Consider the following 26,696-nt stretch of genomic DNA (forward strand, 5'->3'; position numbering starts at 1 on the left):
CACTCCGGTTTGTAACATTTGTTCATTTCTATGGCTTAAATCCTTCTACTATGACTGATTTCAAGCTACCAAAGTGACATTTCTTTTTTTTAAAAAGATTTATTTATTTATTTAATTAATTCCCCTCCCCTGGTTGTCTGTTTTCTGTGTCTTTTTGCTGCATCTTGTTTCTTTGTCCGCTTCTGTTGTCGCTTCTGTTGTCGTCAGCGGCATGGGAAGTGTGGGCGGCGCCATTCCTGGGCAGGCTGCTCCCTCCTTCGTGCTGGGCGGCTCTCCTTATGGGTGCACTCCTTGTGCGTGGGGCTCCCCTACGCGGGGGACACCCTGTGTGGCAGGGCACTCCTTGCGCACATCAGCACTGCGCACGGACCAGCTCCACACTGGTCAAGGAGGCCCGGGGCTTGAACCGCGGGCCTCCCATGTGGTAGACGGACGCCCTAACCACTGGGCCAAAGTCCGTTTCCCCAAAGTGACATTTCTGAACACAGAGTTGGGAAGAGAGGCACACATTTGACTCTCATGAGCTAGCCCAACACTGGTTATGAAGCCCAGGCAATAGCATAAAAAATGCTTATGGCATATTATGTGAAAAAATAAGAATAAAATTTTAATTATGAAATGATTACCAACTATGTGAAAATAAAGTGTGTGTACAGAAAAGAAAATAGAAGAAATATACCAAAAATACTGACTGCAGCTGTGTTAAAATGATGAGAAAGTAGTTAATTCTCTAATATATATGGTTTTGTTTTCCTTAAAATCCTTATCACAGTAGAAAGGTGAGTACAGCTAATTAAAAATAAAATCTTTTTATTATGGAAAATTTCAAGCATACACAAAAATGCTACAGTATACACCCTGTACTTATCTCCTAGCTTAAACAATTATCAATGTTTTGCCAATCTTTGTTTCATTTTAAGAACCCCTGGTTTTGTCCTTATCTCTACTTTCTTCAACATTTTAATGCCTTTATGTCCTTGAGTTAGAATTCAGGCTTCATTGCTTTCTAGCTGTGTGACCTCAGTCCAATAACATTTCTGCACCTCATTTTCATCATATATAAACTGGAAATGATAATATCCATCTCAAAGCTTGTTTTGAGGGTTAATAGCAACCACTACTTGATTTTTTTATGTTGAACCACTCTTACATACCTGGGATACATCCCACTTGAGCATGGCGTGTAATTCTTTTAATGTGCTGTGTGATTTGGTTTGTTGATATTTTGCTGAGGATTTTTGCATCTGTATCTATCTATATCTATATCTATATATTTTAAAGACTTAGTTTTATTTATTTCTCTCCTCACCCCCTGTGTTGTCTGCTCTGTGTCCATTCATTGTGTGTTCTTCTGTGTCCACTTGCATTCTTGGCAGCACCGGGAATCTGTGTCTCTTTTTGTTGCATCATCTTGCTGCATCAGCTCTCTGTGTGTGCAGAGCCACTCCTGGGCAGGTTGCACTTTTTTTGCATGGGTAGCTCTCCTTGTGGGTCACACTCTTTGCACGTGGGGCTCCCTACATGGGGGACACTCTTTTGTGGCTTGGCGCTCCTTGTGCACAGCAGCACTGCGTGTGAGCCAGCTCACCACACAGGCCAGGAGGCCCTGGGTTTGAACCCTGGACCTCCTATATAGTAGGTGGATGCTCTATCTGTTGAGCCATATCTGCTTCCCTACATCTCTATTCATAAAGAATATTGTTCTGTAATTTTCTATTCTTGTGGTATTTTTTATCTGGATTTGGTATGAGGATGAGGTCCTCATAGCATGGATAAGGGAATGGTCCTTCCTCTTCCATTTTTTGGAAGAATGTGAGCAGGATTGGTGTGCATTCTTCTTGGAATGTTTGGTAAAATTTCCCTGTGAAGCCTAGGACCAGATGTCCTAGACTTTTTTTGTTGGGAGGATTTTTACTGCTGATTCACTCTCTTTACTATTATTGGTTTGTTGAGGTCTTCTATTTCTTCTTGAGTCAGTTTGTGTGTTTCTAGGACTTTTTCCATTTCATCTAGGTTATCAAATTCGTTTGCATTCAGTTGTTCATAGTACACACTTATGATCCTTTTTATTTCTTGGGGGCCAGTGGTGATATCCTGCTTTTCATTTCTGATTTTAGTCATCTGTGTCCTTTCTCTTTTTTTCTTCATTGGTCTAGCTGAAGGTTTTCTACTAATCTTTTCAAAGAACCATGTTTTGGTTTTGTTGATTCTCTGTTTTTTAAAATTCTCTATCTCATTTATCTCCTCTACAATTTATTTACTTCCTTCTGCTCACTTTGTCTTTAGTTTGCTCTTCTTTTTCTAGTTCTTCCAGTTTTGGGGTCTGGTTTCTGAATTGAAATCTTTCTTCTTTTTTAATGCAAGCATTTAGAGCTATAAATTTCCCTCTCAATGCTTGGTATTATTATTTCTGCACAGGTTTTAGCATCTCATTTTTATGGTGGGCTCTTCAAGGATATACTTTTTTTTCATTAAAATTATATCATTCATACATGAACATGCATAAACAATTAAGTGTATCGTATAAGTTGTGAACTTACAAAATGAACAGGCATATTATCATACAGGGCTCCCATACATTTTCCCACCAACAAAACCTTCTATATTATGAAACATTTGTTACAATGTGTGAAAGAGCATTATGAAAATATTACTACTAACTATAGCCCGTATCTTACATTTGGTGTATTTTCCCCCCAACCCAACCAAATATTAACACCCTGTATCAGTATTATATATTTGCCCATGAAAGAAGTTTCTCATATTTGTTCTGTTCACCACAGGCCATCTTCTACCACAGGCAGACGTCCCATGCTTTGAACCATCCATTCAAAGTGTACACTCAGGGGTTCTCCTCATTTTATCACAGAGTTGTGCTGTCATCACCTCAGTCAATTTGAGAATGTTTTCACTACTCCAAAAGGAAAAATTCCATATCCCCTTATGCTTCCTTATAGTTGTCTCTTAGAATTGATGCACCTTCTTTGCCATTGCTGCAAAAATATTACAAAATTACTGTTAACTATAGTCCATAAATTACACTAGCTGTGATTTTTCCCATGTGTCACCATATTCTTTAACACTTTGTAAAACACATTCTTGGGTTTATAGTTTTAACCACAATCTTCATCCACCACTGAAATCGACTATGTTATTTTGGCATAACAATTTGGAGGGTAAATGGATGACTGTTATAGAAATATTTGACAGGGTGGTAGTAAAGAGAGTGGGATTTCCATCCTGGCTCCTCCACTGACTGCTGTGTGACCTCTATCAAGTCACTTAAGCATTCTGTGCCTGCATCCCCTCATCCATAAAATGATTATGGTCATAGGTTTGTTGTGAGGATTTTGTGAGAATATCCATGTAAATGGAGCTGCTCAATAAATGTGAGCAATTATTATGAAATACTCTTCTTCTTTGAAATATTTTAATTTTAGCCTGAACTAAAATGGGGACCTATTTTGAGGCAAGTCAGCATTTTGAGCTTAAGGCAGCTATCTCCATAATTAGCCCTATTTGGTTATTTTTTTCGTTCTAGCACCTCGGAATATCATGCCAGTCCTGTTTATGCTCACACAAATATGGGGCTGGAATCCTGCCTGCTCACTAGAATAAATAACTTCTATTTCTGTCACCGGCTGTGTTCAGTATAGCCCCCTCCCCCTAACTGACAGTAAAAAAACTAGTAACCCAACCAATCATTTAGGTCCAAGGATGGAGCCATTCCAGGGGGCTCAGGACATCTGTCCCTCAGCAGCCCACTCATCAGCCAGGACAAGGTGAGATCCCAGGGAGCTGCCACTGGACCCTCCAGTGAGCGGCTGGCACTCACAGCTAGGGAACCTCAGGCTGGGAACCCGTCCACATGGAGATTAAAGAAGAATTCAGGGATTGCTCCGACAGCCCAGCCTGGCTCTCCAGCCGACTGACCATCCGTCTGGGAGTGCCCTTCACTGCCGAGCAAGGCCCCCTTAGAGACAAATCCATCAGATGGCAGGGAGGTGGCCTGATTCCGGCTTCCTCACAGGCCGAGGGCTTCAGGGAAATGGACCGTAGCTGACACGAGGAGCCGGAAGATTTAGAAGGACTTTCAGCAGGGGTCATCTCACAACTGCTTCTTCATCCTAGGTATGCTGTGTTTTTCTCCTGGGAGTCTATCTTGGAGATGTTGTTAACTTACCTTCTTCACTTTTTAACCAAAGTTCAAATGTCCTTTTCGTGTTACTGTCTAAATTCTTTTCTTTCTTCCACCTTACTTCTCTTACTTACTTAATTCCCAAAGTATGATTGATACCCCAAACAGCCTTACAATAAGACTTCAGGTCATGCTAAAAAAGCATCACGCTGCTAGTTAAGTTCCATGTATATATATAATTTATAGTGATCCAGGTCAAAAAAAGGGTTTTGGGGATTCGGGATCTTTCTTGTAATATATAGCATCAGCTAACATTTATTGAACACTTACTATAAGTCAGACATGTTTCTACATTACAGCATGCCATCTCACAGGAGGTAGGGTGAATGATCATCTTTAACCCCATTTACAGATGAAAAAACTGAGGAAATAGAAGTAACTTGCCCAAGGTTGTACAGTCAGCAAGGGACACTGGTTTGAAATGCGGTGCCCTTTCCTATCACCAACTCCATAGTTGGTGTGTGTGCACAGGACTGAGATGAGGGCAAAAGCACAGGAGTTTGGAACTCCTGATGATCATGCCCAGCCTTGTTCTGGGAACGACCCTGAGGTCACCACCTTCTCTTGCCTGCCATTCATTCTTTCAATCATTCATTCAACAAATATTTGTCATTGAGTCCCTATACTATGCCACATTCTGACCAAAACCCTGGGGACACAGTAGAGAGCAAAACCTGCTCTTCTGGGGTGGTTTCGAGGGTGGAGTAATGACCTGTACTGGTTTAATTGCAGCTGCACCAAGAGCCAGAATGCAGAGGAACAAGATGAGTGAGAATGTGTAATGAGACAAATTGCCCTGCTTAGGGAGATCAGGAAGGACTTCCCTGAGTCAGTGACAAACAAGGTGATATCTAAAGGAAGGTGAGACTTAACCACGGGCCAAGGAGAGGGGAGGAGAACAGCTTGGGAAGAGACCCTGAGTTGGGAAGGGAGCGGGGCCCACCTGGGGCTGACAGCGGACCCGCGGCTGGAGCAGGCGTGTGGAGCAGCCCATCACAGCCGGGCTTTGGAGGCCACGCGAAGGACTCCGTCGTTATCTTGAGGGCAGTGAGAGGCCTCCGAACCACCAACTTTGGACTCCATTCTTGAACAGTCCGTGGGCCCAGGGGCAGCAGAGGCCCTGCAGCTGCCACCTGTGCCTGTCTGTCACACGGATGCCAAGGAGGCAGCTGCCCGCGGCTTCAGCCTCCCTAGAAGTTGTGGAGGCAGCTGATGTGGCGAAGAGAGAGAACAAGACCCTGGCCACTTCTCACTTCCTTTGGCCTGTAGGGCAATGGCAATTCCAGGAAGATTACTGATCACAAGGCAGAGATGGTCATCACAGAATGTGTTCAGGACAGAGTTTACCCACACTTCTTTGCAAACAAATCAGTCCATCAAAACAAAAACTAAAACAATATAAAGAAAATAAAATCAGTCCATCGGGAGTAATTACAGTGTAATAAATTAACAGAATTCCGCAGATTGTATCTGCTGTTTCTGCCGTTTCTGCCTTATCTTGGCTGTAAAATTCTCTGCTTGAGACATGATTATACATAGTTTTCTGGCACAAAGTGCCCTGCTGGCATTCCACAAGCACAGAAGAATAACAGTTATGATAACTCATTTATTCTCTTGTTCCTTAAATATTAGTCACTATACTTTGTTAATAATAAAGTTACTGTAAAAATATGCCTCATTAGATATAGCTTCCTTAAGTTTCAGATACCAATTCCAATGACATCTAAGAAAACTCACTTCTCTGAAAGTTTTTTGGGAGGGAGGATATTTATTGAAGGCTGCCTTTCTTTTTTTAAATTTTATATTTTGTATCTTTTTTCATTATTTCTTTTAACTTATTATCTTTTTCTGCCTTTCTAATTACCCCAAAGGAATACTTCCTGATGTGTGCATTTGCTGTCTCTCAGAGCACACAGGACCTTAGAAGGACAGAGAATTGAGCCTCATAAAAGTACTTTCTGCAAAGCTGACACTTTTTCTCAGAATCCAAGCAGAGATGTCATCTAGAGGTCTTCTAGAGGATCCCTCTAACTCTAAAAAAGAGAAACCCAAATCATCCTTGACAGAGGCTTCTCCGTTCATTGACTGAACGGTATTCAGATCTGCATTTCCACAAGGTGGGTGGAAAGCCCAATCCCAGCTGGAGCCCAGAGAGGCTTGCCCCAGGTGAAAGCTGCCATTTCACCCCCTGCTCACGTGAAGGATCTGTCATTCAGGCAGAGCTTGGGAGAAAGTGGGGAAGTTGGCTCCTAATCCTGGAAGAATCGGCCAGAGTTCCCAGAAGCCTTGCTTGAGGAGCAACGTCTGTGTGGAGGACCTCCAGAACGCCTCTTTCTCCCTCTCACCCCACGTTTCTCTCTAGGTCCATTTCCCCCATCTTGGCATCAGAAGGAAGAAGAAACAGAGGATTTGGTTTAGAAAAGCTAGGCTCCTGTTGGTGGGAAGGAGGCCGGAGGCTGGAGGTCAACTCATCCAACCTCTGCCCAAGGCAGAAGGGCTTTCCCCATGCCTGGAGCATGGGCAGGGCATGCAGCCATGCAGCGCTGGCAAGTGCCTCCAGGTACATGACCTGGGGCGTGCACTGAGCCTTACTTGACTAATTTCTAAAATGGCTGTAAGAATATCCATCTCATGTGCTATTGGGATGACTCCTTGAGCATATAGAAGTACATGGTCCAGCGCCTAGTATGTATTAATTATTCTACAGTAACTTTAATATGCAGTGTAAATGTCTAGATTCAGTCCTCCCATATTTGCTTTTCATCTAAGCTTTTTAGCATCTGCAGGTTTGATAAGCACAAGGCCTCACTACTCAAAGTGTAGCCTATAGAGCAGCAGTGAAGACATCACCTAGAAGTCTGTTAGACTCAGGTCCTACCCCAGACCAGTGGACTCGGAACCCTCAGGTTAACGAGATTCCTATGAGAAGCACGGGCACATTAATATTTGGTCCAAGGCCCTGACCAAACTGACAAGGCACACAGGGTTACTGATAGATCCTTATGACAATCCACTGGAGACTCCGGTCCAATTTAACACAGATGATGGCTCTACTCTGTCCAACATAAAAATGGGTTATGGGAAGGATTATGACTTGTAGAAAGGGCAGAACAAAGGGAGGGCATTTACACTGCATATTAAAGTTACCTTAAGCTGCCTTAGTTACCTCAACCCCGCCTGCCTCTGTGTATTCCATCCAAATGATCTCTGACCGGGCAAGTTTGGGTCAGTGTTTTCCACTCCTGGATCAGTCAACCCTGGCCAGGTTTGAGTGAGCAGGAGGGAAGGTTTGAGCCAATAGCCACGCCAGTTTGACTTCAAATGGCCATGTTCCAGAAAGATATATGAATTCAATCTTTTTTCTTGCTCCAAACAGCCTTCCATTCATCAGATGTCCATTCAGATGAGCCATTACTACTTGACTACAATCTAGATCCTAAACAAAGTTAATGTCATGTTAGGCATCTCAAACTTACCTCAAGGAAGAAATGGAGAAGGGAGCCTGATTCTGACTTTGGAAGAATTGTATATTTCCAGGTTAAATCATTGAAAACAACTGCTAGCACACAATGTGTCTGCTTAGAAGTTTCATTTGGAAACTTTAATCACCCAGAGGATTTTTTTTTTTTTTTTTTTTTTTTTAGATTCCTCTAAAAATACTACATATCTCTAAAGGACTGGATAACTGCTGGCTCTGGAAAATAAACGTGAATTTCCCAGAGGGCCATATCTGGGAACTGATGATGAATTGGGGCTATGGTAATCTGAGGAAAATATAAGAATTGACTCCACACCTTTACCTGACCCATGGTTTAATCCCTGGCAAAATTATGCATGTTGATAAAATTCCAACAATCTGGAACCCAGGGGAGGGAAAAAAGTGACAAAGTTTTGTCTCCAAACCAGTTAATGTGTTAATAGGAATATCATAGCCACCTTGTAGAAAGTAAGAACCTTACTGTTCTCTGAATGGGCTAAGCCACATCTGTAGTGTATTCAGCAGTGTGTGTGTGTTTGTGTGGCACTCTAAGGAGGGCACTGAAAGGTGGAGAGTTTCTAGGTAAAGAGTATCCAGAGGATGAAGAAAAGTTCTAGAAACCATGTTGCATGAAGAACCAGATAACCAGAAACTTCTGTTTGAAAGAGACCACAGACAATTTCTCTTCTGTTCCTGAGGGTCTAACTAAGGGCACTGAATGGCAGTTAGGAGAAGGGGATTTTTTATTAATACAAACATTATTTCTTTATCTCCGGCACAGAATTTCTCTTATGGAGAAAACTGTCAATGATTGAAGAAAATGCTTGGATAAGTGTCTTGTATGTTGGAGAGATTACTGAGGTGGGAATATTGTCAAACTATAAAAGGATTAGAGGAGGTGAGGGAAGCATGTATGCAAGGGACAAGGAAAAGAATTTGTTGTGTTCCTGAGAGGAAAAGAGTGAGCAGAAAAGAGAGAAGCCAGCAAGAAGTGGGGAGCTAGAAAAGCCAGAGAGGCAGACCTGGGGTGGACGGAAAGGATTTGAGAGAACAGAAACAACTCCCTCCTTTCTTCCTCTGTCAGTACATCTTTTTTAATATTGACTCTGTGGTGGGAACTGTCATAGCCACTGGGGACAGGGCAGTGGATAAAGCATACAAAATGTCAACTGTTAAGGTATGTACCCTCCAGTGGGGAGATGGACAATGCCCAACACACAAATAAATGTACAAAATGTCAGCTCATGGTAAGTGCCATGAAGGAAAACAAAGCCAATGAAAGCAATCGCGTGATTGGGTGGTCAGCAAAGACCCTTCTGAGGAAACGACATTGAGCAAGAAACTGAAGGAGGTGAGGGAACAAGCCTTGGGAATATAGGAGAAAGCTTTTGTGGGGAATAGGAAAGCCACATGGCTAGAGCAGAGGCTGGGAGGGGAAAGTGGTAGTGAAAGAGTTAAAAATGCTTTTTATTTTATTTTATTATTATTATTTTTTAAAGTCTAGAAGCCAAAGAAGCAGCTGAATTTCAGGAGTAGGTAGAGGAGGTACAAGACTGAGGTGGCATGTGCAGGCAGCAGAGCCGAGAGCCTCCTGCCCCTCTTTGAAATTTGCAAATGTCTTGGAGAAGACTTGAACGTCAACATGCTGTGACATTGTGAGGATCTGAACTGATCTTACTTAGATCTTTCAGGGGCAGGAGGGTCCCACATGCGTCTGAGCAATGGAACATGGAATCTGCTCTCTAGAAGGTTCACATGGGTATATGGAACATCTCCTCGCTGAAGGGAATTATATCAGTGCTCCTCAAGGAAGGTTATTGCAGAGTAACCTGGAAACTGTTTAAACATATATAGGCTCCTTGGCCTTATCCCAGAAATTCTGAATCAGAATCTCTGGGAAATGCACCCAGAAATTTGATTTTTAAAAAAGTTTCGCAGGTGCTTCTGAAGCAATTATAATACAAACTAGCACTTGGAAAACAACAAATTGGATGACTTTTAAGATTTCTTTCAGCTCAGGTTTTTTTATTTTATTTTTTAGATACCAGAGTCAGGGATTGAACCCCAGACCTCGTATGTGGGAAGCTGGCGCTCAACCACTGAGCCACACCAGCTTCCCCAAGTTGGTTTTTTCATTTGTTTGCTTGTTTTTGTTTTTGGGAGGTACTGGGGATTGAAACCTGGACCTCATGTATGGGAAGCAGGACTCAACCCCTTGAGCTACATTTGCTTCCCTCAGCTCAGGGTTTTTTAAAAAGATTTATTTTTTATTTATTTCTCTCCTCTTCCCCCCTCCCCCCAGTTGTCTGCTCTCTGTGTCCATTCGCTGTGTGTTCTTCTGTGACTGCTTCTATCCTTATCAGCGGCACAGGGAATCTGTGTTTCTTTTCATTGCGTCATCTTGCTGTGTCAGCTCTCCATGTGTGCAGCGCCGTTCTTGGGCAGATTTTTGATGTCATGAAATGCCAGATCCACGAAGAGGTCAACTCCAATCTTTCAGCTGAAGCTTTAAAAATTGCTTTTACAGTTTTTAAGGGAATATGGGTTTGTTTAAAAAGGTCAAATGGTACAGAAATATACACTGTACACTCCCTGAAATAATCATTATTAATATTTGATATATTCTTCCATATTTTGCCTTATGTTCATATGTAATATAAATGCTAATATTTTGTTCACAAAACTTTGATCTTAGTTTGCTGAAATTAGCTTTGGGCACATGATAATATATCTCATAGATCTTATTATGTCAGTGTACATAGAGCTACCTCACTCCTATTGAGGATTGACTAGTGTTCCATTATATGGCTGTACCATAATATAATGGGCATTTACATCTTTTCAAATTCTTTGCAATAACAACCAATGTTGCAATAAGCATCACTGTATGTATTTCTTGGTGTTTTTTAAACTCAATCTTCTTTATTTCCCATTTACGTTTTTTTCAACTTATAGGCAATCAAATTATGTTTAATGTATTACTTTAAAGCCAGGTATATCAAATTATAATTTATACATAATAAAATTCACTATTTTTAATTGAAATTTTTTTTTTAAGATTTTATTTATTTATTTATTTCTCCCCCTTCACTCCCCCCCACTCCAGTTTTCTGTTCTCTGCATCTATTTGCTGCATGTTCTTCTTTGTCTGCTTCTGTTGTCAGCGGCATGGGAATCTGTGTTTCTTTTTGTTGCCTCGTCTTGTTGCATCAGCTCTCTATGTGTGCAGCACCATTCCTGGGCAGGCTGCACTTTCTTTCACACTGGGTGGCTCTCCTTACGGGTGCACTCCTTGCGCGTGGGGCTCCCCTACGCGGGGGACACCCCTGCGTGGCACTGCGTGGCACGGCACTCCTTTCACACATCAGCACTGTGCATGGGCCAGCTCCACACGGGTCAAGAAGGCCCAGGGTTTGAACTGCAGACCTCCCATGTGGTAGGCGGACGCCTTAACCACTGGGCCAAGTCCGTTTCCCTTAATTGAATTTTAACAAATGTAAGTGGTCATGTAACCACCACCTCAGTGAAAATATAGAATATCTCCATCACCCTAAAGAACGCCCTGAACAGTTGACTTTTCTTTTAAAGGAGGTGCCAAGGATTGAACCCAGGACCTCGTGCATGCAAAGCAGGCACTCAACCATGGAGCAACACCCATTCCACTGATTGTTGAATGCCCAGGAAATCTAGAGATTTTATCTGAAAAAACTGGTGGTTGAGTTCAGTGGGATCAACCAGCCTGCAGGGAGAGCCTACAATGTACCAAACATCTCTGGGGGCCTTTGTTCTCACCCAGAGAGCTGCAGACTGTCGGCATGTGTCCTTTTTAGCTTATTTCCATTCTCTGAGTTTGCCCCCACTCTTCATATCTTAGCCTTCCTGAGACCCTTGAGCCTCCCCTGAAACCTTGAATTTTTTAAGTCTGAAATTCATGGTCAGTAGATATATGCATAGGATGGATGTGTGCACTTCAAGCTTGATTTCAGTATGTAGGGGCCAGCAATGGTTTGAACATTGCAGAAAGAAGAGAGAGATGACTCTAGCATATGAAAACCTCATCCAAAAGAGATTCAGGGATGTACGCACTGATTCACGGGAAGTTGTAGTGACGAAGCTTGTGATTCAGATGTGGATTCAGCAGCTCTGCAGAGGTATGATGAAACATTAGTCATAGCTTTATTTTCTTGCTAAGTATAATTGAAAGAAGATAGAATATTATCATGCAATCATAGTTGCGATGGTTAGGCTATTGTGTCAACTCGGCTAGGTAATTGTGCCCAGTTGTTTGGTCAAGCAAGCACTGGGCTAACTGAAATACAAGGGCATTTATGGACTTTAGTCACCATTGACTTTACTGCAGTGGTAAATCATAGATAGCTGGTTATATAATTACATCAATCAGGGAGATTGCCATCAGCAATGAGTGACATTAACCCAATCAGGTCAATCTCTCTCTCTTTTTTTTAAAGATTTATTTATTTATTTATTTCTCTCCCCTTCCCCTCCCCCCGACCCCAGTTGTCTGTTCTCTGTGTCTATTTGCTGCGTCTTATTTGTCCGCTTCTGTTGTTGTCAGCCGCACAGGAATCTATGTTTCTTTTTGTTGTGTCATCTTGTTGTGTCAGCTCTCCGTGTGGGCAGCACCATTCCTGGGCAGGCTGCACTTTCTTTCTCACTGGGCGGCTCTCCTTACGGGGCGCACTCCTTGCACGTGGGGCTCCCTTACACGGGGACACCTCTGCGTGGCTCGGCACTCCTTGCGCGCATCAGCACTGCGCATGGGCCAGCTCCACATGGGTCAAGGAGGCCCAGGGCTTGAACCGCGGACCTCCCATGTGGTAGACGGAAGGACACCCTAACCACTGGGCCAAGTCCGCCACCGGTTCAATCTCTTAAAAGGGAAAGTGATTCCAGCATTGAGAGAGAATTTCCCAGCTCGTCTTTGGACAGCCAACATCTCCCGGAACTCATCAAGAACCTTCATCGGACTTTTATTGGAGCCCCTGGTTGCAGCCTACCTGTGGAACCTGGACTTGTGCATCTCCACGGCTGCCTGAGAGACTCTGATAAATCTCTTACTATCAACGGATATCCCTTGCTGATTCTGTTTCCCTAGAGAACCCTGACTAATACAATAGTCAGTGTCACCAACCTTTCAAACAAAGAAACACCAGCCACTGGTGTCAGATTATGGTCTTCAGAATTGGCAGCCATAATGCAAACAACCTGAATTTATTTTGTGAAACAATATATACAAGTAAATCAAAGTACTGGTAATGTCTAAGCCAAGCCTCTTTATATAACCAGTAAATTGAGAAGAACCTATTAGTAGGGCTGTAGAGAGAAGCAGTTTCCAAACTTTGATCCTTAGAGTTATCTTTGCAGCTTGTTGAAAATACAGATCCCGTGGAGATTCTGACTTAGTCATCTGGGGAAGGGTCCCAAGAATATGCATCTTCACCAAACTCCCCAGTTGATTCTGATGCAGCCCATCCAGAGTCTACCCTTTAAGGGTACTGAATTTGAAACCAAAAGGCCTGGGTTTCAGAGCTCCAGGAGTCCAGGGTTCCATTTACTAGCTGTGCTTAGACAGGTCATTTCTCTGGGCTTCAGTGGCCTCATTTTGGAAAAGGGCCACAGCCAGTTTTTTGAGCAGGGTGTTTTTTCTGATGTGAAGTGTTCCTTGGGGGATTAAGGCAATGATTGTGCTTGGACTGGCTGAGGCCTGAGAGGCTGGTTAGGAGGTGGTTGCCACAGGGCAGGTGCCCCGTTATGAGGGATGATGGGAAGAAAGGCAAGGAGGGTCAAAGGTGAGGACAACGTAGAGTGGGAGGAGCGGGATTTGAACTGGTTGTCTGTGAAGAGTGAGGGAGTGAAAGGAGTAAAAAAGAGGGCGCCAGCGTTTCACAACAGGGTGACTGGGTGTGGGGAGGCTTCATTACAGATATTAGGGAGTTAGGAAGGGCAGACAGATAAACGCTGGGCAGTTCCTTTAGCGGGTCCTCCATCTGCTGAGATCCGTTCTGGAAAGGGCCCTTCCCTCCTGATTTAAGAGGAGGGTGTGGGTGTACTGTGTGGAAGAGGCAGGTGGCAGCTCGGGGCCACTCGCTCCTTCTCTCACCTTTGAAAAATCACCTCATCTTACTGGAATTTAGTTTCCTTTTGTAAGCGGAAGAGGGTGGATGAAAACCAAGGATTCTTACGGGATCTATGGATGATCTTCAAGGATTCCATGAGTACTTTGAAATTGTATGCAAGATTGTTGTGAATAGGCCCATCTAAATATTTCACAGAGAGGACCCACAACTTTCATCAAATTTTTGAAGGAGTTAGTGACCCTAGAGGAGTTAATAACTACTGCAATAAATAAATTTTTAAAATGTTTCTACTATGGAAAATTTTAAATATCCAAAAGAAGGGGATATGTGAGAGAGTTACGTCCTTATTTCCCAACTTTAGTAATTTAGATGATCTCTTAAGTCCTTTCTGAAGGGCTAGTATTTCATTGTATTGATGTACCATTACTTACATGTTTAACTTTTTTTAAAAATTGTATTACTGTTAAGTGGACTTCATTCTTACAAAGGTGGGTGTTCAAAAGATGGAATGGTAAAATTCAAAGACCTCCACTTAAGCCACTCACCAGATGCTCTCTAATGTTTCTGTAAAACGTTGATGAATGTCCTTGGTGCTCTCTATAACACATAAACTCTTCTAGTCCTACTAATTTATATTTGTGCTTCTCTGGAGTCAGTTGGGTCTATTTTCCAAAGCCTTTTGTGCCTGTTCCAACTAAGTGCTAAGATGATGTACTTTCATTAAATATGCATCCAATGTATTGAATAAGACGTTTTGGTGGTATGAAAATGGAAAAACACCAACTTTATTCTTTCTCATCAATGGCTTTCAAATGTGCTATGTTGAATTTTCCTCCCTGCTGTTGAATGTTCTCTCAGGCAGATTCTATAACATTTGCCCTCAACTTTCAAATCTTTCAAGGCCCAAGATGGAGGCCAGAGCATCAGCTATCACATCTGCATTCCAGGCGGTAGGTTGGAAGGCAGTTCTCACTGTAGCACTGTCTTTTTCCTCTGCAGTCAGGAGCACGTTCTTGCCTTTAAACTTTTTTTAGGCACAAGTCCAGCCTCTAGCCTCGGGGATCTCTGACTCCAGGGTCCTTCATCAGGCTCTTGAAGGCGGTTCACTTGAAGATCTCACAGAGTCCAACTTCAAAGAAATTCTTTCTTTCAATCTTCTTCAATTGCTCTTCCTTTTTCTAAAGCAACCTGAAAGTTGGTGATGACCTAAGGAATGGTGGACATTTTTGCCCACCCCTGTAGCAAGTCCTACAAGGATGATCTGGGTCTTTTCTTTAGAATGTGTGGGTGTGCTCAGGTTTGGGGCCTGAGGCAAAAATGAGACAAAGGAAAAGTCACATTTTAATATCCATTTTAGGAATATCACTTAAATGGGGAAAATGTCAGTGTGAAAGGGAGTTGTTTCTATGAAAGCTAGGCTAAATGTTTAGGAAAAACTGAAAAAAGGCAAATCATTAAAAATATGCTGCAGAATTAGGTGTGGATGAGACAATTAAGAGATTGGGGGGATTATAAAAATTTACAGGATTACATAGAAGTGTATATATTCTTTAACTTAATTATATCCACTTAAAGAATGCAAGACTCTAATTAGCAGCCTTATACCAAAAGAAAGTAGGGAATGAACATGTTTTGACAGTTAGAAGGGAAACATTTAAGGTAAATATCACCAACATGCAAGTATCTTTTTTTGATTCCCTGCTTTTCTTATTTTGATGGAGCTGTTGTAGCAAGTACCAAATATTGACTCGATTGTACAACAGGAATTTATTGTCTCACAGTTTTGGAGGCCAGACATCTACAGTTCAGGTATCAGCAGGGTCATGCTTCCTCGGAAGTCCCGCAGTGCTCTGGGCTCCTTCCAGCATCCGTAACTCAGCCTCGCAGTCCAGCCTATCCCAACTGATACGGAAGTCTTGGACTGCAATATTTATTTCTGAATGGAAATGAAGCTTGCCAGGCATACTCTTTTAAGAAATTTACAAATAATTACTATCTATGTAAACTCTATTAAACTACTCAGGGACGTTGTAGAGGGGATACCCGAATTAGAAGGAGTATCCTTCACAGGCCTTTTAGACTCTAAGATTCTAGAACACTGTTTACTTGAAGTCCACGCCTTGCCCTGAGATAATTCTAATAAAATTAATGATTGGCTTAATGTTCAGGGTAAATATTTCTCTGTTCTGAAAATTTCTTCAGGCTCTATTTACTGGGGAAGTCGTGGACATACCCTGAGCAGCCACGTCCCGGCCCTTGCCTATGCCCCCTCCTCCTCTATTATGCTATTTCCATCCCACAACCTGGGGGAGACGTTAGTTCTAGTGAAAAGGCCCAACCAGATCTGAGACCCGGAAACCAGGAACAAGCAGCCCAGGTGCTTATCAGGGCAGGAACTGTCCATGGCAAGGCCCGTCCACCTGAAGTGGATAAATACCCCACACTCACACAGTGCAGGGTCTCTCTCCTCTGCAGACTGGGGCGTGCACAGCCGCCATCGACTGACCTACTCCCAGCAGTGTGGCCTCTGGGGAGACCAGCCATGATGAGCTCTCTTTCCCGCTCTTTTGGCCCTCTGTACTGTGTAAGTGAGAAAGTGGTCATTTGCTGAAAGTTTTGGTTGTGCCTGAGCGTGTGTTCCATTGAGATACTGTGTAATAAATCACTCCACAATAGTGGTTATTTTCCCTTGACTAAGTTGAGAACTGGCAACACAATTTTAGAGCCAAAACCGGTAGGCTAACACCTTGTACCTCGATGACAGAAGTACCATATTCCTTCAACCCAAGACTCCATCAATTGAAGAGGCATCATTGGTTTCATAATTTTTTGAGAAAAAAAAATTAAATGGAGTCATTTTTTCCCTAAGTGTTAGGTATACACACACACACACACACACACATACATTCATTCACTATTTTTTTCCTTTGGTGCCATGATCAAAGTTTGCATTTAAATCTTTTTCACATTCAGCTGAAATATTCTTTTGAAATACTTTTGTTTCACAGCACTTTGCCTCATGTTTATATAACCAGTTCTTGTGCTTTTGGGGGCTTTTGTGCTTTGGTTGCAAGTACTATGGATGAGTAATGCTAAATGTTCCTTATTTCATTGTCTGTGAGTAAAATTCTTTTCCTCCTTTTTCCCCCCAGTAAAATTGAGCTTTACAGGCCTGACTCTGGTTTTGAAAACTAACTAATGAAACTCCAGAACATGGCTTTTAAAAATGCTTCCTGGGTACAGGATTTTTGTTTTGGGTGATGGAAAAGTTTAAGTAATGGATGATGGTGATGGGAACACAACATTGTGAATTTAATGAAGAAGACTGAATTGTACACTTGGAAGTGGTTAGAATGGGGAATCTCGAGTTGTATAAACATTACCACAGTAAAAATTTAAGACAAACAAAAAAAAGTAAGTCCTCAGAATGAACAGAAAGAGGCTCAGAAGAAGATAGAAATATCTCTCTCTCTTCTGAAGCTCTGTTGGGAAAGGAAGAGCTATGCTATAGTCAGTTAGAAGAATTGTATTGTTTAGATTGAGAATCCTCTCAAGAACATTTGGCTGGTTTTCCTGTGCAACACAGAGATTTGTACAAAGCTGTACCAATCTGTCCTTGGAGGTAGAATTTTATAAAGGAGACTTGCAAGATTCTGAAGACTTGAGAAATTTTTCCATTTCCTGTGAGAGATAACCTCCAAAAGAAACCTGTAGTTCTGATTGGTTGTCTTAGTACTAATTGCTGCCTCAGTACTAATGTTGTATTGACATGTCTGTGTCCTAAAATATATAAATCCTTGGGAGATCACATACAAAACGGAAATAATAAATGTGTATGGCTCACTTTAACAGACATTTAGAGTCTTATCTCATTTACATTATAATTTCAAGGCACATAAAAAAATCAGGGTTCTTGATATCCTGGTATTTGTTTGTTTGTTTGTTTTTACATCAGTTGTGAGACTACAATCAGATTTCAGATATGCAGATATTTTCAGAAATGCAGAATTAAAAATATATCTGAGAGCCAAGAAAATAGGATATTTTTGCAATGTAATTCTTGTCATTTTATTTCTGCGAAGTAGTAAATATTTAATGATCAGAGTACTATTTCTGAGAAGCAGATGTGGCTCAAGAGATACAGTATCTCCCTACCATATAGGAGGTCCAAGGGTTTGATAACCAGGGCCTCCTGGCTCGTGTGGTGAGCTGGCCCACGTGCAGTGCTGCTGCGTGCAAGGAGGGCCGGCCCACGCAGGGGTGCTCCTGCGTAAGGGTGTCCCCCGCGCAAGGAGTGGCCCCTGTGCAAGGAGAGCTGCCCTGTGAGAAACCACAGCCCACCCGGGAGTGGTGCCACACACACGGAGAGCTGATGCAGCAAGATGATGCAACAAAAAGAGACACAGATCCCCAGGGCCACCTGATGAGAATACAGGCAGTCACAGAAGAACACACAGAGAATGGACACAGAGAGCAGACAATGGGGTGGGGGAAGGGAACGGAAAAGAAATAAATAAAAATAAATCTTTAAAAAAAAAAGTTATATTTCTGTAATCATGAGGTCATTCTTAACTGGCTATAAGGCCTAGGAGAAATGACAAGGGGAGTCTCTTTCTTCTTATTTCTTAACATTTTGTGCTGGGGAACTCTGTTTAAAATAATTATCAAGGGCAGCCTTACAAGAAATCTGTTTTAAATAATTATTAAGAGCAACATTTCCTGGCCAACAAAGTTCTTTGGGATCTGGTCTCAGTCAACCACTCTCTCCCCTTCAACCGTAAAGTCCAGGCCTGAACCTTGAGATGAAACAAGGCACAGCCCCAATTTGGCAGTCAGAACACGACTACTGAAGCACCAATGTGGCTGTTTCAGATGATGAAACTCTCCTCTGTGTGCTTTGACTCCCTGTAAGAGTCTCTCAGTGTGGAGGGGCTGTGAGTCACTTGATTGCGCGTCTTCCTGCCTGCTCTCTCCTAGCTCACTGACTGGGTTGGCTGCTTAACAGCCACACCCCTACTGAGACAAGTGCATACATACCTCCTCTCACCCTCCTGCTTTTTCAGACACAAATGTACAGCCTCACTCCTAAGAGGAGATGGGCTCCAGAGCTGCAGATCTAATCTAATCCATTGATTTTGTTTTTCCAGTTGCCTTTTCTGAGAAGACAAATTACTGTGGTGCAAGGTTTGGAAGCTGCTGATATTTGTAGGAAACAGAGATTAGAGCAACATATTAGCCCAGTGAGATACCAAGTCAAGGGGAGCTTGTGTCTCATGGGTGCTTGCCAGCGCTATCCCAAGCCTCCCTACCCTCGGCAGCCCATTGGTGTCCTGCTCATTTGGAGATCTGGCTGCTACCAAATGTGCATGGGTTCACTGCATTACTTTGTAGCACTTTCAAAGGGCTCTGACACTGTAAGTGCCAAGACAGCAGGAGGTGGGAGAGCTGGGGGATTATACAAATTCATAGCTTCCATAACATCCCCCAAAGTTGCCCCAAATAAACATACAATCTATAGAAATACTTGTTTCTTTCTGTGCAAATGCAACTTCAAAAAAGTCCCTATTATCTCTTCAATCATAAGGCTGCCCTTGAACCCCTCTGGAAAGAAGTTCTGAACCCTGGCAAAGCTGGCACAGAAATCTTCCCTAAGAGACTCTGATGAGCTATGAGTAGTGTGTCAGACATGACTATATTCACCAATTCACCATTATCTGGTTCTCCTCTTCTGATATACGGAAGGCTGCACTTCTCAGTCTTCTTGCATTTGGACAGGGCCATGTGACCAGTTCTAGCTAATGTGGTGACACCCATCATTTCCAGGCTGAGGCAGTAAAAGTCCCTGCGTGACTCTCTAAACTCTTTCTTCCCCAGCTGAGGCAGCTGAGGAGAAGGCCTCATGCTGAGATGGAAGGCCCGAAAGACTAAAGCAGCCTGGATAACTCAGTGACCCCACAAAGCACAAGTGCCCTCAAGAACTGCTGGACTCACAGCAGTTCTTTTGTACAAGAAACTCTGTACAAAAGAGAAATAACTTTCGTTAAGTCTCTGAGATTTGGTGGTTATTTGTTATTGCTGCATAACTTAGCCCATCCTTACTAATATAAGCAGTAATGTTCAACAGAGCTAGACCTCCCTTCCTAAACCTCTTCCAAGCCAGATACACTTCCCAGTCCTCTCCTCTGATGCCAAACCATTCTCAGTCCTTTTTCAGTTGTAAAGCTCATGGTTAGCCACCCAAACAAGCCGTAAGACACTGCAGACCCGAGAGTCCCTCTTAGTTGCATTGGTCTAGGGGTGAATTCTACTGAGCACCCATCCGATTGCTTCCATGAAACAAAAATTTTAAAGTCACATGGAGACTTCCAATTTGAGTATCCAGGGAAGAGAGAATAACTGATTATCTTCACTTAACAAGTATTACTATATGAATAAATTGTGAGGTGGGTAAAGTCTATCTTTATTAGGTGAAGATAAGAACTACTTTCCTTCTTTCCTGAAACCTCTCAAGTCAATCTTAGCACTTAACTTGTTGATGTAAAAATAGTTCTGTACAATTAACACCTAAGTGCTAGGAAGCTGTGCTGGTGACACAAACTCAGATGCCAAGAAGTTCCAAAGGAAGATGCCTCATTGGCCTGGAAGTTAGGCTGGCAGCTTACGAACTGCTGCATTAATCTGTCTGAAACGTCCTACCTCCATGTTATGCCTGCTAGCAAGAATGCTAGGAACTAACTGAATCTTCATGGATTATCCCAGGAATGTGGGGCTGGTTTAACATTTGAGATAACTAGCAATGTAATTCAACATAATAACCAACTAAAAAAAAAAAATCATATAATCATCTCAGTCGATAGAGAAAAGCACTTAGCAAAATCTAACATCTATTCATGATCAAAGCTCTCACCAAAACAGAAATAGAAGGAAATTCTCTTACTCTGATAAAAGGCATTTATTAAAAAAATGTACAGTTAACATCATACATAATGATGAAAGACAGAATACTTTCCTTCCTAAGATCAGGGAACAAGGCAAAGATGTTCACTCTCCTCACTTCTATTTAACATTTTCTTAGAAGTCCTAGGCAGTGCAATTAGGAAAATAAATAAATAAATGGCATACAGTTTGGAAAGAAAGAAGTAAAATTGGCTATTTGCACACAGTGTGATCACCTACGTAGAAAATCCGATAGAATCTACAAAATAGCTACTAGAATGAACAAGTGAGTTTGGCAAGGTTGGAGGATACCAGCCCAATATATTAAAAAATCAATTGTATTTTCATATACTAGCAATGAACAATCAGAAATTGAAATAGAAAGCAATACCAATTATAATAGCATAAAATATACAAAAATGTTCATGATCTATATACTGAAAAAATTATTGAGAAAATTTAAAAGAAAAATAAATGAACAGATAAAAGCTGTGTTCATGGGTCTGAAGACTCAATATTGCTTCAGTGCCATTCCTCCCTAAATTACATATTCACAATCTCACAGTCTTTTTAAAATAGAAATTGGTGAAATGATTTTAAAATTCATACTGTAACGCAAAGCACAAAGAATAGACAATCATCGCTGAAAAATAAAGAACAAAATATGAGACTCACATTACCTAATTTTTAAAAATGATTAATTTAATTTATTTATTTCTCCCCCTCCCTTTGTTATTTGTGCTCACTCTTTGCTCTCTGTGTCTGCTTGTCTATTTTTTTTAGGAGGCACCGGGAATCAAAGCTGGGACAACCAAAGCTGGGAGGAGGGGCCCAACTGCCTGAGCCACATCCGCTTTCCTCACATTATCTAATTTTAAGGACTTATTTTAAAGCTACACTAATCAAGACCGAATGGTATTGACACAAAGCTAGACAAATAGATCAATGGAAAAGAACAGATGATGGAGCCGGTGACCCGAGGGTATTGGGAATGAAAGACAAAGAAAGATTGGGTTCAGGGGATCTGAGAGCATTGATTTCTCAAGTTCATCAGACAACTTTATTGAGTCGAGGGGCTAGTATATATACCCCTAACATACGTGACATTCAGCATAAAATCAAGTTACCTATTACCCTTACCTCATTCTATATTAACTAGTGATTGATGAACACCAACAAACTTTATTGGAACTATTATTATAAAAATCAGTAACTATACTCATAAATCCTGTTACTCAGGTCGTTCCGTTCTATATGTTATTGTTCCGCCTGTAGGTGTACTTTCCCAGCCATGATTGTGATCCGCACCGATAATCATAAGGGACAACATGACTCAGTGGTCAAGGAAGTAACTTGCTTCCATGGAAACAACATGCCTTTGTTTCCCACAACAGAGAGTCCAAAAATTGGCCCATTCAGACATTGACATCTGATTTTGACAAAGGTGCAAAAGCAATCGAGTGGAGAAGGATAGTCTATTCAACAAATAATGCTGGAACAATTGAATAACCGTATGCAGAAAAAGAGAGAAATATTATCTATTTCTCACACCATATACAAAAATTAACTCAAAATGAATCATAGACCTATACAATTCCTAGTGGGAAGCACAGGAAACCTTTGTGACTTTGGGTTATAAATAGATTTCTTTGATACAACACTAAAATATGAGACATAAAATAACTGATTGATAAACTAAATTTTATTAAAAATCACAGAATATTAATGGTTCAAGGAACCTCAGCCATTTAATGCCTTCTCTTCCACTCCCTGCTTTTTAAAAATATATATTTATTTATTTATTCCACCATTCCTCCCTCCAACCCCACCGTTGTCTGCTCTCTTGGCCATTTGCTGTGCATTCTTCTGTGTCTGCTTGTCTTCTTTTTAGGTGTCACCGGGTACTGATCCTAGGAACTTCCAGAGTGGGAGAGAGGTGCTCAATCTCTTGCACCATCTCAGCTTCCTGGTCTGCTGCGTCTCTTATTGTCTCTCCTCTGTGTCTTTTTTTTTTTATCGCACCCTCCCCCTTGCGTCTTGCATGCTGTCTGCTCTCTGTGTTCATTCGCTGTGCATTCTTCTGTGTGTCTGTATTTATTTTATTTATTTCCACCCCCCTTGCGGCTTGCTTGTTGTTTTGCTCTGGTTCCATTCACTGCATGCTTTTCTGTGTTTTTTATTTGTCTCCCTTTTTGTTGTGTCACCTTGCTGAGTAGGCTCTCTGCAGTGCTTGTGGGCCAGCAGCACTCCGCAGCATTGCTGGGTGAGCCCGCCTTCACAAGGAGGCCCCGGGACATGAACCCAGGGCCTCCCATATGGCAGACGGGAGCCCAACTGATTGAGCCACAGCCGCTTCCCTGTGTCTCTTTTGGTTGCATCATCTTGCTGCGCGTGCTCTCTGCTTGGGCCAGCGCTCTGCTCTAGCCATCTCGCCTTCACCAGGAGGCACAGAAAATCGAACCCTGGACCTTCCGTATGGTAGACAGGAGCCCAATTGCTTGGCCACATCCACTTCCCACCCCCTGCTTTTTAACGTTTTCATTTTTACAGATGAGGAAACAGAAAACCCAGAAAGGTGAAGGGACTTGCCTAAACTTCAACAGATCTGTTAGTAGATCCAGGACGAGAATTGCTGTGTTCTGCCTCCCAATGCAAGGCCTTTTCTGGTATGTCATACTGCAGTCTGCCTTGTAAAAACATTTTTTTTAAAACCTAGAACACTTCACAAATTTGCGTGTCATTCTCTTGCAGGGGCCATGCTAATCTTCTCTGTATCATTCCAATTTTAGTATACAGGCTGCCAAAGCAAGCACTGACTTGTAAATTTTTAATTTCTGAATTTTATTTCCTTAAAACAACAAAGAGAAAAAATGCAGAGTGAAATTTAATGCATACAAGTGGAATTACCCAGGGGGGCTCGTGTACGTTTTATAAATGAGGCAGCAGAACCTTGGAGTATAGGAGAGAAAGGGTTATTTTCTCCTAGAGTCACAAAACCAACATTAAAGACTGGTCTCTGGAGGCAAGTAAAGGAAAACAACCCTGCTTGTCCTAAATAATTCTCAAATGTATAACTTACATCCAGTCGTCAACATCTACCTTAGTCTAGTAGACCTCAGTGTGCCTGCAATAGCAATCCCAGACATTTCAATGCCAGTGTTCCCAAGGGTATTCGGATGCTAAAAGTGAAGTGTAAAAATTGTCATTTTGTGTTCGTTGACAGTTTTTTTAAGTTGACATTTTAAAAATGGCATGTCTTTTTTTATAACTGAATACTGAATTTGCTTTAAATTAGGCTTACTCATGAAGAGCTGAAAAGTTGCTTTATTCCTTAAATGTGCCCATCAGTGCAAAGATCAAACAATGGAAATTTTAGCTGACAGAATGAGAAAACTAATATTTTAACAAGTTATGGATGATTGAAAGTCTTCTTGATAACTCCACAGGATATTATTATCCTATGCATTAAGCAAAATTTAGGAACGTTGCATTCATTTGCATAGTCATTTTTTCCCTAGAGCATTGCATATATATATATATATATATATATATATATATTATATTCCTGCTGAGAGGCACTGCTTTCTACTTTCTATCATTTTTTCTTTATAAGAAGACTAACTCCAAATCTGGGCTCCCAGGGGATGCTGTAAAGTAGAAGGGTACTTGGATTAATTTTTTTCAAATCTGAATGAACCGTGAAGAAAGATGAAAGGAATTGAAACCGCTCCACTGAATCACAAGAAGATATTGAATGTCCCCTCAGATTTCATTTCCTACCTTCCTGTCCAAATTCTGCAGGAATCGTTCATAACGTTATTTATACAGTATGGCAGACACTGATATTTGCCTACCCAACATCCATTCCAGCTTCTTCCTCATACACAAAAGCACAATTTTGTTGAAGAGTGGCTATGTGTCAGCAAAAATTACTCCCTCAGATTCCCTTGCAGCAAGGGGTGGCCATGTCATACTCACCTGACCAACTGGTCACCTGACCAATGAGACATAAGCTAAAAGTATCTGGGAAATTTTTATTTTCCTGCTCCCTCACCCTGCTCCATACCTTCTTCTTTTCTAGAGTCTGGACAGGAAGCCTGGAGGGGCAGTAGCCATCTGGAGATGCTTGGAAACCAGCATGAGGAAAACCTACCAAAAAGCCAATTGCTTGAAGAAATTCTGCTGAGATGTTTCTCAGGCATCTCCATCTCATCTTGTCCCAAAGGGAACTAAGGATCTTTCCATTTCTCCTTTAGAATTTCCTATTTGGCAAATGGCATCACCATCCACACTATTGCTATTGTCAGAAACTTGGAAGTTATCCTTGACCCACTCCTCTCATCCCCAAGTCTTCACAATAATTTCAACCAAATATTTCCTAACAGACCCCTTGTATCAAATTTCTTTTATTCTGGTAAAATGCACGTAACATAAACTTTACTATTTTAATAATTCAGGAGCACTTAATACACTCATAATATTGTAAAACCAAAAACCACTATCTAGTTCCAGAATATTTTCATCACCCCAAAAGAGACTCCCATATCTATTAAGCAATCACTCCCCATCCCCACCCCCACTAGCCCTTGACAATCACTACTCTGCTTTCTGTCTTCTGAATTTGCCTATTCTGGACATTTTATATAAATAGAATCGTATCATATGTGCCCTTTTGTGTCTGATTTCTTTTACTTGTCATAATGCCTTCAAGGTTCATCAATGTTGTAACATGTTTCAGAACTGCATTCCTTTTTATGGTTGAATAATATTCCATTGTACATGGATAAACAACATATTACTTATCCATTCATCAGTTAATGGAAATTTTGGTCGTGTCCATCTTTTGTTATTGAAGTTGGGCTTCTATGAACAGTTGAGTACAAGTTTTTGTTTGAACACCTGTTTTCAATTCTTATGAGTAGATGCCTAGAAGTGAAATTGCTGGGTCATATGGTAATTCTATGTTTAACATATTGAGGCAGCATCCAACTGTTTTACATTACCACCAGAAAGGTATGAGGGTACCAGTGTCTCCACATTCTAATCAACATTGTTTCTATCTTCTTTTTGTTCATAGCCATTCTAGCAGGTGAGAAGTGGCATGTCATGGTGGATTTTGTTTTTTATTGGTAGACTTTATTTTAGAGAAATTTTGGTTTACAGAAAAAGTACACAGAAAGTACAAAGTTCTCAGGTACCCTCCAACACACACATAGTTTTCCCTATTATTAACATTTTTCATTAGTGTGTTATATTTATTACAATTGGTGAACCAATATTATAAAGTCCATAGTTTACATTAGGGTTCATTCTATGTGTTGTACTTTCGTATGATGATTTTTTTAAAATTTATTGTGCAACATATATAAAATAAAATTTCCCACTTTAGCCACATTCAGATACAAAATTCAGTAATGCATTTCCCTAATGACTAATGATGTTGAGCATATTTTCATGTACTTTTTGGCCATTTGTATAACTTCTTCAGGGAAATGTCTGTCCAAGTTCTTAGCCCATTTTTGTGATGGAGTCACTTGTCTTTTTGTTGATGACTTGTAAGAGTTCTTTTTATATGTTCTGGATACTAAACACTTATCAGATATATGATTTACAAATATTTTCTTCCATTCTGTCTTTTTACTCTCTTGATAGTGTCCTTTGATGTACAAAAGTTTAAAATTTTTATAAAGTCAATTTATCTGTTTTTCTTTTGTTGCTTGTGCTTTTAAATTTTTTTAAAAATTTTAGTAAAATATATACAACCCATTATTTCCCCTTTTAGCCACATTCCAATATATAATTTAGTGTGTGTTAATTATATTCACCATGTTGTGCTACCATCACCACCATCCATTACTAAGACTTTCTCATCACCTCAAACAAATTCTGCATGTTGCTTGTGCTTTTGGTGTCTCGCATCCACTATTGTGTCCTTTAATCCCTGCACAGAGCAGAATGGCATTTTCAATTCATAAATCGCATCATC

General features: G+C 41.2%; 1 long non-coding RNA gene and 1 other non-coding gene across 2 annotated transcripts; one reads left to right on the top strand and one right to left on the bottom strand.

Annotated features, from left to right (window-relative positions):
- The first annotated feature begins 3,781 nt into the window (after positions 1-3,781).
- Positions 3,782-25,399, top strand: LOC101412361 (uncharacterized). The gene is made up of 3 exons (XR_187758.2): positions 3,782-4,131; positions 23,261-23,376; positions 24,792-25,399. It is a non-coding gene; the product is annotated as an uncharacterized lncRNA (long non-coding RNA).
- LOC111762910 (U6 spliceosomal RNA) lies at positions 23,417-23,523 on the bottom strand. The gene has a single exon (XR_002795906.2). It is a non-coding gene; the product is annotated as a U6 spliceosomal RNA (small nuclear RNA).
- Positions 25,400-26,696: the final 1,297 nt, after the last annotated feature.

This window comes from Dasypus novemcinctus, chromosome 2, assembly GCF_030445035.2.
Source record: "Dasypus novemcinctus isolate mDasNov1 chromosome 2, mDasNov1.1.hap2, whole genome shotgun sequence".
NCBI classification, from domain to species: Eukaryota; Metazoa; Chordata; class Mammalia; order Cingulata; family Dasypodidae; genus Dasypus; species Dasypus novemcinctus.